Source organism: Quercus suber, unplaced genomic scaffold, assembly GCF_002906115.3.
Source record: "Quercus suber isolate HL8 unplaced genomic scaffold, Cork oak 2.0 scaffold_98, whole genome shotgun sequence".
In the NCBI taxonomy this organism is placed as follows: Eukaryota; Viridiplantae; Streptophyta; class Magnoliopsida; order Fagales; family Fagaceae; genus Quercus; species Quercus suber.
This window is the reverse complement of record NW_027069563.1, coordinates 136079-148634: the sequence shown is the minus strand read 5'-3', so window position 1 is coordinate 148634 and position 12556 is coordinate 136079. Positions and strand designations below refer to the sequence as shown.

General features: G+C 35.8%; 1 long non-coding RNA gene across 2 annotated transcripts; it reads right to left on the bottom strand.

Moving 5' to 3' along the window:
* Nucleotides 1-482: 482 nt before the first annotated feature.
* LOC111999285 (uncharacterized) lies at nt 483-4413 on the bottom strand. Of its 2 annotated transcripts, XR_010629508.1 has the most exons (5): nt 4165-4413; nt 2904-2936; nt 2318-2414; nt 1734-2188; nt 483-617 (listed from the first exon to the last, which is right to left on the bottom strand). It is a non-coding gene; the product is annotated as an uncharacterized LOC111999285 (long non-coding RNA). The 2 variants fall into 2 exon arrangements; XR_002881581.2 differs by lacking the exon at nt 483-617 and having other exon boundaries at nt 1690-2188; nt 4165-4406.
* Nucleotides 4414-12556: the final 8143 nt, after the last annotated feature.

Below are 12556 nucleotides of genomic sequence, written 5' to 3'. Positions count from 1 at the left end.
AGATCCAAAAATAAAAAATTCCTCTGGCCACCTAGGCCCGATCAACATTATAATCTTGATACTTCTGTTGACTCTGCTCCCAAGCTCTTGAATCTCTGCACATATTACTCTATTTTCCAACCCTTTTCTGGTCCCTAACGACTTAAAGATAGTAATCTTATATTGTTACGGTGTGATTCTCTGAATCAAAGATTTTAAAAATGACAAAAATTTTAAAGTATGTGGTTAGATGATTAAATTTATATTTTCTAATAGTTTAAAATTTTTAGAAAATCGATAATTTAACAGAAAACTTATTTACACGTTTATGATTTGTAACTAAAAAAGTGATTGAAAATCACTTTTCAAGTTATAAAACATAGTTGTTGTAAAACAAATTTTGTTTTTAACTAGTCACTAACCCGTGCGATGCACGGGAAAATCAGTTAAATAACTATTAAATAGTTTTTTTTTTTTTTTTTAAAAACATGTTCTTTGATTACAAATGTAGGATATTCACATAACACATAAAGGCCACACCTTGTTGCTTTATGGCAATCAAAACATTATTTCCAACATTCCAAAAAGTCATAAGTCATAGCTTTAAACACAGATTTGGGCACAGATGAGAGTAAGACCTGTAAAATAAGTATTATTAAGTTATTAATATGAAATATTATAACAATAATAGTTTTATACTGATTTTTTTTTTTTTTTTTTTTTTTGGTTTAGAGTTATTAGTAGAAGTAATAGTTTAAATTTCTTTATTAGTTTTATCATTTCAATAAAAAAAAAAATCTTTATTAGTTGATTTAAATTCTCTTATTAGATAAGAAAAGAAAAGGAGAGTTATATATTAATCTAAACTCTGTGATTGGTTTTTATAGAATAATTTAAAATAAGAACAATGTAAAAGCCTTAATATTGTTCACATTTATTTCTTTTCTAGTACAAATTCCAGCAACAAATGAAGCATCAAATTAATAACCTTTCCACAACATTTTTACTATTTAGTTTGATCCTTAAAAAAAAAAGGTGAGTAACATTGAAAGAAAATTTTTACATTGCAAATACTTTGAAGGGATAAGCATAAGTTTAAACGTGATAACGATAAGCTTACCAAGCATAAAATTTAAAATAAGAACAATAGTAAAAGCCTTAATATTGTTCACATTTATTTCTTTTCCATCAATTCCACAACAAATGAAGCATCAAATTAATAAGGTTTAACATTTTATTGATCAGTATAGGGCTAAAGTTGCTTGTTGCAAAGTAGTTTGATCAGGTCAGTGACCTTGTTCACATATAAGAATGGCTACTATCTGAAGCCAAAATAAAATAAACTCATCATTGCATCATCACATCATGTTCACAATAAAAATTACTACTCCCTAAGCTAAAATAAAGATACTTATCACCTATATGACCTTATCATAAAATAGAGGGGTGATGTCATGCATTTTGAAATGAAAGGGGAAAGACTTTTCAAGCACACAGATAAGTGAATAGAAGGAAAAAAGAATAATTGTTTAAATATTTTGTTTTCTGCATCAAATAGGGAAATAAAACCAAACATCCAATTTATTTTACAAAACAACAAAGCTTTCTGCATCAAATAGGGAAATTAACACCAAACAACAAATTATTTTGAAAACACAAAAAGTAATGTGAAAAATGTTAAGGAATTTATATATGTTATTTAAAAAAAAAAAAAAAAAAAAAAAACCCACATAAACAAAGAAGGAAAGGCTTACCTAACACCAATATGCAGGATTTGTTACAGAAAGAAGACTCTCATTGGAGTTCTCTTCGAGAAATCTTCTCTTAAGGTATTCTTGATCTTCAAGATGCAGAACTTACATGAGGTTTATTTGAAGCAGCAACAGTAATAGCAAAATTTCAAAATTGTCTAAATGCTTATACAACTTAATAAGGATAACAATATGTTTAAATGCTTATGTGCCAGATTGGTATAGCTTATTTTTCAGCTTTTGGAAAATGGGGTTATTTGAAAAGGCTGTTACCAAAGAAAAAGTATTCTGAAAAGGTTACCGCACAGGCACATTGCTTAATAATGATAAGAATATATCTAAGCATATCAGAAAGTGGCAGACCCTCTGACCTCATTGATCACTTGAATATCCAACATACATTATATGTTGCTCTCATTTAAATTCACACAATCACCATTGCAGCTTTCTTTGGCTGACTACAAAGGCATGAAACATTACTTTGATTTAGAATGATTTAATTCAAATTAAAAGATGATCTATATGCTAGCTTAGGTATGTGCAGTAGAATGAACAGAACAAATGAAGCAAGATGAGACGTGGCATACCTTATGGAGTTCATCTAATATAAGTATCAACTGGCAGAATGAGATTCTTGAATTATCATCAACAAAATCATCCATCTTTGGGTTCCTAGGAACATGCCTGATAAAATGTTGAAATGCACATCTTTAATTTGAATACAAATAGAAATCTAAAAACATTAAGATTAGAAGATTGCATTTTCCTTTGACTATTCTGAGACTTAACAGAACAAATAAATTTCTACCACAAACCTTAACAATAAATGCTGTAAGTTTGGAAATTAGTGTATATGTGATTTGATGGACCTACTGCAAGGTATTCATTTAGTTTTCATGTTTTTGTTTCAGGTGCTAATGAAGATGAGTTAAAGAAAGTGAAGCATGCGGTTCAGTATGGAGTTTCATCATGTATTACTTGGCCGTAGAGACTAATTTTCTTCAGTGAACCGTGAGATCCAAAAAATGTCCATATTTTAGATTTGCCTTCATCACTCAGCTATACACAAACTTGCTTACAAAATGGTTTCTAAAAATAAATAAATAAATTTCTGACTGCAATAAGTCAAACTCATTGGACATATTAAAAAAAGTTCTTTAATAGGAATTATACCCTCATATTCAAATTCAGCTCCAGCTGCATTACCTGCATCAAAACCAAGCTTGGCTCAATAGACAGATAACATAATATATTACACATTGACTGAAGGAACTTTCAAAATAGGCCAACTAACATAATAGAGTTTGGTCAGTATAAGTAAAGCAGCAAATAGTTTTAAGTCCCTACCAAGTGAGAAAAAACAACCTTACCATGTGGCTGAGGACCATTCTAAGCAGTAGGAAGTAAAAAGAAATAAACAAACCAAAAATTAATGGTCTTTTTGTAAAAGAATCAAGATGCAAACAAACACCAAAGTTGACATTCTTCAAGTTTTAGTGTGTGAACTGTACAAACCTTACCACAACTAACAAATAAAATTCGTAGATTAAAAATCAAGATTAGAATTACCATAACTTACAGTGGTGTACCTATATCCATTTATATCCTGTGGGTTTTTTAATAAGATTTAAGCTTTCCCACTTTCCTCTCATTCACCAAGGGCTGTTGAACCACTAAGCTATCCTTAGCAATGGGTTTGAAATTATGACCATGATACCCAGGAGTCTTCCCACATATATATATATATATATATTAAAAAGACAGTTCTATATATGATCCTAATTAAGCACTTTAAGATACATGATGCACAAATTATTCTTGATAGTTAAAAACCAATCAAATTAGACCCAAATTCACAAACTTTAATCTCAATGCACAAATTTACCGTGAAATAAATCAATAAAAAATCAAACTGACTTCTCAATATCCCTTAAACTTTCAAATTGATAATCTCAAAGAACATTGTGATTCAATCAATCTCCTCTCTACTATATAAACCTATCTCACCATCAATACCAATCCCAATATCTAACATATAAATCATAAAAAATTCAAACCCATAGCTCAATTTCCACTAAAATTTCAAATACACAATCTCAAAGAATCAGAATTTAAAATTCCTAATGAATTTCGAATTTATATCTAGAATTAAAAGGCTCACAGATCAATGCCTACAGAGAAACTATACACTAAAATCAAGTTTCTAAGTGGTAACCACATGAACCCAGATAAGAATTCACAAAATTAAATCCAAAAAAAAAAAAACCTAACAATACCCCACAACAATATTAGCAAAAGAACTGAATAGGAAATCAAAATATTACTTATGCAACAACAGTAATTCAGTCTAGGAATCAACAAAAAGAAGCAAAGCCAATAAACATTAAAAAAACAAATATTTAGAAAGAGAAAGAGAGAGGGAAAGATTAGATACATGATATTAAGAGCATCTCCCTTGCGTAACTGGGCCTGCGACATTGGAGATTTTGTGATGGCTATGATAGGTAACGACTCAGTCATGTGTGGGAGAGATGGCTATGGTAGACTATCAGGGATATAGAGAGAGAACGACTTAGAAAGGCAGAGAGAACGGTTGGTTGAAGAGGGATGCTCTGCGAGTCTGTGTCTAAGCCAAAGAGAAACAAATGAGCGGCTGCGTGAAGAGAGATAAGTATAAGGTTTCAAAAAAAAAAAAAAAAAGAGATAAGTTTTAGGGTTTGAAAATAGTGTTTTTAATTTAATTTTTAATTTTTAAAATATTGTGTTGTGCTGACGTGGAAAATTGTGAAAATTTCAAAAGTTTCGGTGTTTTATATATATATATATATATATATAGATTATATATCACAGTAAAACATACAATGTAAAACAAAAATCGGCAAGTAGGAATTTAACATTATAATATAATCTGCCATTATCCGAAGGAAAAAAGTCAAGCTACGAATATTAAGTTAGATATTCCATAGAGATCGAATAAATCGTAAAAATTTAGTTTGGCCCACCTATCCACATTAAAATCTTGATACTGCCTACTCGCTTCCAAGCTAATTTGAATTTTGCACATATCACCCTCTTTTTCCTTCCATTTAAAGGTCCCCAATATTCATTCTCAAAAACTCAAAAAAGCTACAAATTCTAATGACTGGAACATATAAGCGCAGCAGTTAAGAGTAAGAGAAGGACAGAGGAAAAGAGGGAAAGAGTTTACACATTGTTCCTTTTAGGACTCTTTTAAGAAGAAGGTTACTTATGGAGCTGAACCAAAGTGAAGGAATAGTCAGGGCCAAGAGGCTCATGAAAAAGCCAAAGAAGGTGTTGGAGATGAACCTAGATGATCAGAATGGGATGAGTAGAGCCAAGACAAAGCAACAGTTTACACCAAAGAATGGGAGTACTGTAATTCTAGCAAAGAGGAGGTTAGTTAAAACAATGATGCTTGATTGGATTGTCCAATTTGTTGCCTCTCTTCTTCGTTCTTTTTGTTTCTCTGCCTCTGAAGCCTCCAAGGCCTTATCTAAAAATTTCAGCAGCAGCTCAAAGTTGGTGCCATTTCCACCACCCAATTCAACAAATGGGAAGAAGAAAGAATAACACATTACCATACCCATCATTGCAAGGCAATGCATCAATAGATTCTAATGAGAAACTAAGAAATTGAACCATCTCCAACTCGTCCACAAGAGTCATCTAGAAGGCAAGGGCCAACCATTCAAGAAGATCATCCATAAGCGGAAGGTCATCCATGGATGTAAGGGCCGTCCATGAGGAAAGTGCTTGGACGATCTTCCAACACTCAGGAAATTTCCAATAAATGGATTTACCTACACAAGTTTAAGAATCGGACCACGTGGAACCTTGAAACGCGAACAAGGTCCTTATTTATCGCCATAACTTCCTAATAAGTGCTTAACTTCCAATGGCAGTTATAGAAGATAAGATTGAAAATCCTAACTTCTATAGCCATTGTGGAAGTTATATCTGAGCTTACTAACTTCCACAAATATTGGGGAAGTTACTAAACAAGTAACCGCTCCAAGGTTTTCTATATAAAGACTCATCCACATCAAATCGAAGTAAGTTTCCACTATCCCTAAAAGTTGGAATTCCTGAGTTCTAGAAAAAACTAACTTAAGCATTGGATGGCTAGCTCACCTTGGTCACCTTTGATTTGGTGTTTTTCTTTTTAGGTTTTTCAAGTCATCATTAGCCCATTGAAACCCGAAGCATTCAGCCCATTGATTTCTATGCATCATCAATTGGCGCCGTCTGTGGGAAAGATTTAGTTTGTGTATTGCAAATTATCTTTCTTTGACAAAGGGCTGCATGGTTCAGATAAGATTAATGGCCACTAGTCTATGTCATTAGGAGAGTGGGAACGCTTCTAATCATCCTAACTGGGATTGCCAGTCAACACCTGTCTTGCAACCACCTTCCATATAACAAGTGCAGTCCATGGTAGCCGCTATAGCAAAATTAACCCATCAGAACCAAGAGTTAACCAGAGAAATTACTTTAAAGAGACAGCATAATTAGAGATATGTCGAAGGACAAGCCTAGAGTTAAGAAGTCAGAGAAGGAGAAAATGCTGAGCATAAGAACCAGTCAAAGGGTACTGATTCACAAAGAGTGCCACACTTGGAGAGGGAGATGGATCAAATGAGGAAAGCCATGGGCGAGATGGGGGAAAACATTAGAAGGACGAATCCCGTAGATGATTTAATTGATCGAACTGATTCCCCTTCTATGGATTCCATCAACAGTCATCCCCTGCCTTCTAAGTTCAAGATGCCTTCCCTAGACTCGTATGATGGAACACGTGACCCGTGTGATCATATCACAACCTTCAAGACTACAATGCACCTTTAAGGGGTTCTAGACGAAATTATGTGTAGGGCCTTCCCTACTACCCTTAAAGAACCAGCACGCGTATGATTCAACAAGATACCTCTAAACACTGTGAATTCTTTCAAAGAATTAAGTGAGTTATTTGTCAACAATTTTATTGGAGGACAAAGGCATAAGCGTTCCTCGTCTAATGAGGATGCTGAAAGAATCCACCACCCACATGACGATGCAATCATCATCACTTTACTTATCGTGGATTATACAACTAGAAAGGTGTTGGTGGATAATGGAAGTTTGGCAGACATCTTGTATTACCCCACCTTCTAACAAATGAGGCTCGGATGAGATCAACTTTGTCTAGTATGTTCACCCTTGGTGGGATTTAGAGGAATGAAAGTGCAACCTGTAGGCATCATTACATTATCTGTAATGGTGGGATTATATCCACAGCAAATAACTAAGGAAGTGAATTTCCTTATTGTGGATTGTTCGTCTTCTTATAACGCCATCATTGAAAGGCCAACGTTGAACAATTGGAAGGCGGTAATATCTACCTACCACCTATTAGTCAAATTCCCTATAGAGTACGAGATATGACAAGTGCAAGGAGATTAGTTAGCAATGAGAGAGTGTTATTTAGCCATGTTGGCTATAGATGACCACACGTAAACAATGGGCATTGAAGAGAGAAAAGTTGTTTTAGAGCCCATCGAAGTATTGAAAGATATTCCTCTGGAAGAAGGTAATCTCGAGAAATTTACCAAGATTGGAACAAGTATGGAAGAGAAGACAAAGCAAGACCTTGTCTAATTCTTAAGGAAGAGTATCAACGTTTTTGCATGGAGTCACGAAGACATGCCGGAGATTGACCCAAGTGTTATCACTCATCAATTGAACGTGCATCCATCTTCCAAGCTTGTTCATTAGAAGAAAAGGGTCTTTGCTTCTAAGTGAGACAATGCTATCAAGGAAGAGGTCCAGAAGTTAACCGCAATGTAATTTATTTAGGAAGTGTATAATTCGAATTGGTTAGCTAATGTATTGATGGTCAAGAAGGCAAATGGCAAGTGGAAGATGGGCGTAAACTTCACTGATTTAAATAAAGCTTGCCCTAAGGATAGTTATCTTTTGCCACGCATTGATCAGTTGGTGGACTCAATAGCAGGTCATCAGCTGCTAAGCTTCATGGACGCCTTCTCAGGGTATAATCAGATAAAGATGAAAGAGGCAGATCAAGAGAAGACATCATTCATTACCAGTCAAGGTTTATTTTGTTATAAGGTGATGCCCTTTGATTTGAAGAATGCGGGGGAAACTTATCAGAGGTTAGTTAATTACATGTTCTGTTCACAGATAGGATGAAATGTAGAGGTATATGTGGACGACATGCTAGTGAAAAGCTTGGATGAGGAGAAACATCTAGACGACCTACAAGAGACCTTTGAGACACTTAAATGATACAAAATGAAACTAAATCCAAGTAAATGTGCATTCAGGGTTTTGTTTGAGAAGTTTTTTGGATTCATGGTTTTGCAAAGGGAAATTGAAGCTAATCCAGATAAGATCCAAGCCATATTGAGCATGGAACCACCAAAGAATATCAAGGAAGTCCAGACTCTCATTGGACGAATTGCAGTCCTAAAAAGGTTTGTTACAAAAGATATAGATAAATGATTACCCTTCTTCAAAGTTCTTAAGAAGGCGTTCGAATGGACGGACGAGTGTCAAAAGACCTTCTAGGATCTCAAAGTCTATCTTACCACGGCTCCACTACTAAGTCCATTTATACCAGGTGAGTTAGCCATTACGTTCACAAATGAGGATGCTGAAAGAATCCACCACCCACATGACGATGCAATCGTCATCACTTTACTCATCGTGGATTATACAACTAGAAGGGTGTTGGTGGATAATGGAAGTTTGGCAGACATCTTGTATTACCCCACCTTCTAACAAATAAGGCTCGGATGAGATCAACTTTGTCTAGTATGTTCACCCTTGGTGCTTTTTGGAGGAATGAAAGTGCAACCTGTAGGCATCATTACATTATCTATAATGGTGGGATCATATCCACAGCAAATAACTAAGGAAGTGAATTTCCTTATGGTGGATTGTTCGTCTTCTTATAACGCCATCATTGAAATGCCAACTTTGAACAATTGGAAGGCGGTAACATCTACCTACCACCTATTAGTCAAATTCCCTACAGAGTACGAGATATGACAAGTGCAAGGAGATTAGTTAGCAATGAGAGAGTGTTATTTAGCCATGTTGGCTATAGATGAGCACACATAAACAATGAGCATTGAAGAGAGAAAAGTTGTTGTAGAGCCCACCGAAGTACTGAAAGATATTCCTTTGGAAGAAGGTAATCTCGAGAAATTTACCAAGATTGGAACAAGTATGGAAGAGAAGACAAAGCAAGACCTTGTTTAATTCTTAAGGAAGAGTATCGACGTTTTTACATGGAGTCATGAAGACATACCGGGGATTGACCCAAGTGTTATCACTCATCAATTGAACGTGCATCCATCTTCCAAGCTTGTTCGTTAGAAGAAAAGGGTCTTTGCTCCTAATCGAGACAATGCTATCAAGGAAGAGGTCCAGAAGTTAACCACAATGCAATTTATTCAGGAAGTCTATTATTCAAATTGGTTAGCTAATGTAGTGATGGTCAAGAAGGCAAATGGCAAGTGGAAGATGGGCGTAAACTTCACTGATTTAAATAAAGCTTGCCCTAAGGATAGTTATCTTTTGTCACGCATTGATCAGTTGGTGGACTCAATAGCAGGTCATCAGTTGCTAAGCTTCATGAACGCCTTCTTAGGGTATAATCAGATAAAGATGGACAAGGCAGATTAAGAGAAGACATCATTCATTACCAGTCAAGGTTTATTTTGTTATAAGGTGATACCCTTTGGTTTGAAAAATGCGGAGGAAACTTATCAGAGGTTAGTTAATTACATGTTCCATTCACAAATAGGATGAAATGTAGAGGTATATATGGACGACATGCTGGTGAAAAGCTTAGATAAGGAGAAACATCTAGACGACCTACAAGAGACCTTTGAGACACTTAGATGATACAAAATGAAACTAAATCCAAGTAAATGTGCATTCAGGGTTTTATTTGAGAAGTTTTTAGGATTCATGGTTTTGCAAAGGGAAATTGAAGCTAATCCCGATAAGATCCAAGCCATATTGAGCATGGAACCACCAAAGAATATCAAGGAAGTCTAGTCCCTCATTGGACGAATTGCAGTCCTAGAAAGGTTTGTTACAAAAGATATAGATAAATGATTACCCTTCTTCAAAGTTCTTAAGAAGGCGTTCGAATGGACAGAAGAGTGTCAGAAGACCTTCTAGGATCTCAAAGTCTATCTTACCACGGCTCCATTACTAAGTCCATCTGTACCAGGTGAGAAGTTATATTTATACTTAGCAGTGTCCCCACATGTGGTAAGTTTAGCATTGATCAGGGAAGAAGAGAAGGTGCAGAAGCCTATGTATTATACAAGTCGAGCTCTGAGCAAAGTAGAAGGACGATATCCGCTGATGGAAAATTGGCTTTTGCATTGATAATGACTTCTAGGAAGTTGAGCCATTACTTCCAAGTTCACTTCGTCAATGTTATGACAACGGCTTCTAGGAAGTTAAGGCATTACTTCCAAGCTCATGTCTTTAATGTTATGACAAATCATCCGCTCAAAGAAGCAATGAACAAGTTGGAAGTCATCGGGCGATTGATCCAATAGGCTATTGAGCTTAGTGAGTTTGATATCAGGTACCAACCAAGAAATGAAATAAAGGTTCAAGTTTTAGCAGATTTCATCGTGGAGTTCACTCCAAGTCATAGGAACTCAGAACGATATGGAAGACATTAAAACATGGGTCGTCCATGTGGATGGATCGTTTACACTACATGTGGGAGGAATATGAATTGTTTTGCAATCCCAAGAAGGAGATAAGTTGAAGCACAAGGTTTGTCTATAGTATAGGGCTAGAATTGGCTAAGTCCTTAGAGGCAGAATCAATACTCATCTAAGGAGATTCACAATTGGTTATGGGTTAAGTGAATGGAACATATGAAGTTAAGGAAGAGCGGATGAAGAAATATCTTAATAAGGTAAGACACCTTGTTAAGAGATTTAAAAAAGATAGTTTTGTTCGAGTTTCAAAGGAAGAGAACATGGAAGTAGACACCTTAGCAAAGGAAGCATCAGCAAACAAATCAATGGATGAGTTTGATGAATTTCAATATATGTCAAGCGTAGATCTTCTAGAAGTACAACAAATAGAAGGTGAAGAAAATTTTATGATCCTAATAGTCACTTATTTAAAATACGGAATGCTTCCAAAGGGAAAAGACAAGGTCATAAGGCTAAGGATTAGATCAGCCAGGTATGTCCTTATAAACAAGATGCTATACAAAAGAGGCTTTTTTCAACCTTACCTAAGGTGTTTAGCTCCAGACGAAGCAAACAATGTATTGAGAGAAGTTCATGAAGGAGTGTGTGGCAACCATTCAGGAGCTAAATCACTTGTCCACATGGTCAGCCATGCAGGTTATTACTGGTCAACCATTTAAGCTAATGCTAAGGCGTATGTCAAGGTGTACGATCAATGTCAATGATTTAGTAACGTCCTTAGACAGCCATTGGAGTACCTTACCCCAATGATAGCCCTATGACCCTTTACACAGTGAGGATTGGATATTTTGGGTCCCTTTCCAATTGGAACCAAGCAGATGAAGTTTTTGGTAGTGAAGATTGATTACTTCACTAAGTGGGCGAAAGCTGAACCCTTAGCGAAGATTACACAACAAAATGTCAAGAACTTCGTTTGGAAGAACATGTATGCAAGTTTGGGATACCTAGGGTGTCTAACAATGGACAACAATTTGATAACACACCTTTCAGGGATTTTTGCGAGCAATTTGAAATCAATCATTATTCCTTACCCTCCCAGCCATAAGCAAGCGGACAAGTAGAAGTTGCACAACCGATCCATGTTGAAGATCATCCAAACTCGGCTTGAGGGGACAAAGGGAGTATGGCCAAATGAGTTGCCAGGTATTTTATGGGCTTACAGGACGATAGTAAGGACCCCCATAAGAGAAACTCCTTTCAAACTAGCCTATGGGAGTGAAGTGGTCATACTCGTAGAAGTACACATGGCCAACCACAAGGTGATGAAGTATTAGGACAAGGAAAACGAAGAACAACTTTTTTTTAACCTCGATATTATTGACAAAAAAAGGATGGACGCAAAGCAGAGGATAGCAAGGTACAAAAACCTCATGGCTAAGCAATATGATACCAGGGTGAAACCTAGGCGCTTCAACATCGGGGATCTCGTCCTCAAAAGGGTCTCCTTGTCAACTAGAAACTCGGTTCATGGGAAACTATATCCTAATTGAAAAGGACCTTATAGGGTTATCAACTGCAAAAAGTAGGGATCATACTACTTGGAAGCCCTAGATGGACGGAAGCTAGAGCACCCTTGGAATGTTGAGCATCTAAGGAGATACTATCAATAAAGGGTCAGCCTGGATGAGCATCACCATGGACGAAGCATCATGGACGAAGTTGAAGTTATGTGCTGTTTTTCTTATGTTTGCTTATGTTTATTACTACTGCTTGTTTTTAAGTATTTTAATTCCCTAAAAAGTGCATCAGTTTCTAGCTTTTGCGATGTCTATGGACAAATTTGTGATAGACGAAGTCAAGTCTTTGTTTGTATAAGTATTTGTGATTCCCTAAGGCACTAGCTTTTAAGCATGTGCCATGCTTGTGGACGATATGGATGTTATGTTTATATTATGTTCATACATATTGGATTTCTAATGTATATGATGTTGTGTGAATCTCTCATTTTCATGATTCCATCCAAACTAATCCACAAGAACGCTAAAGGCCAAAGGCAAATAAAATCTCTGGACACAAGGATGTAAAGTCTATAAGCTTTCCTTAAAATAAGAA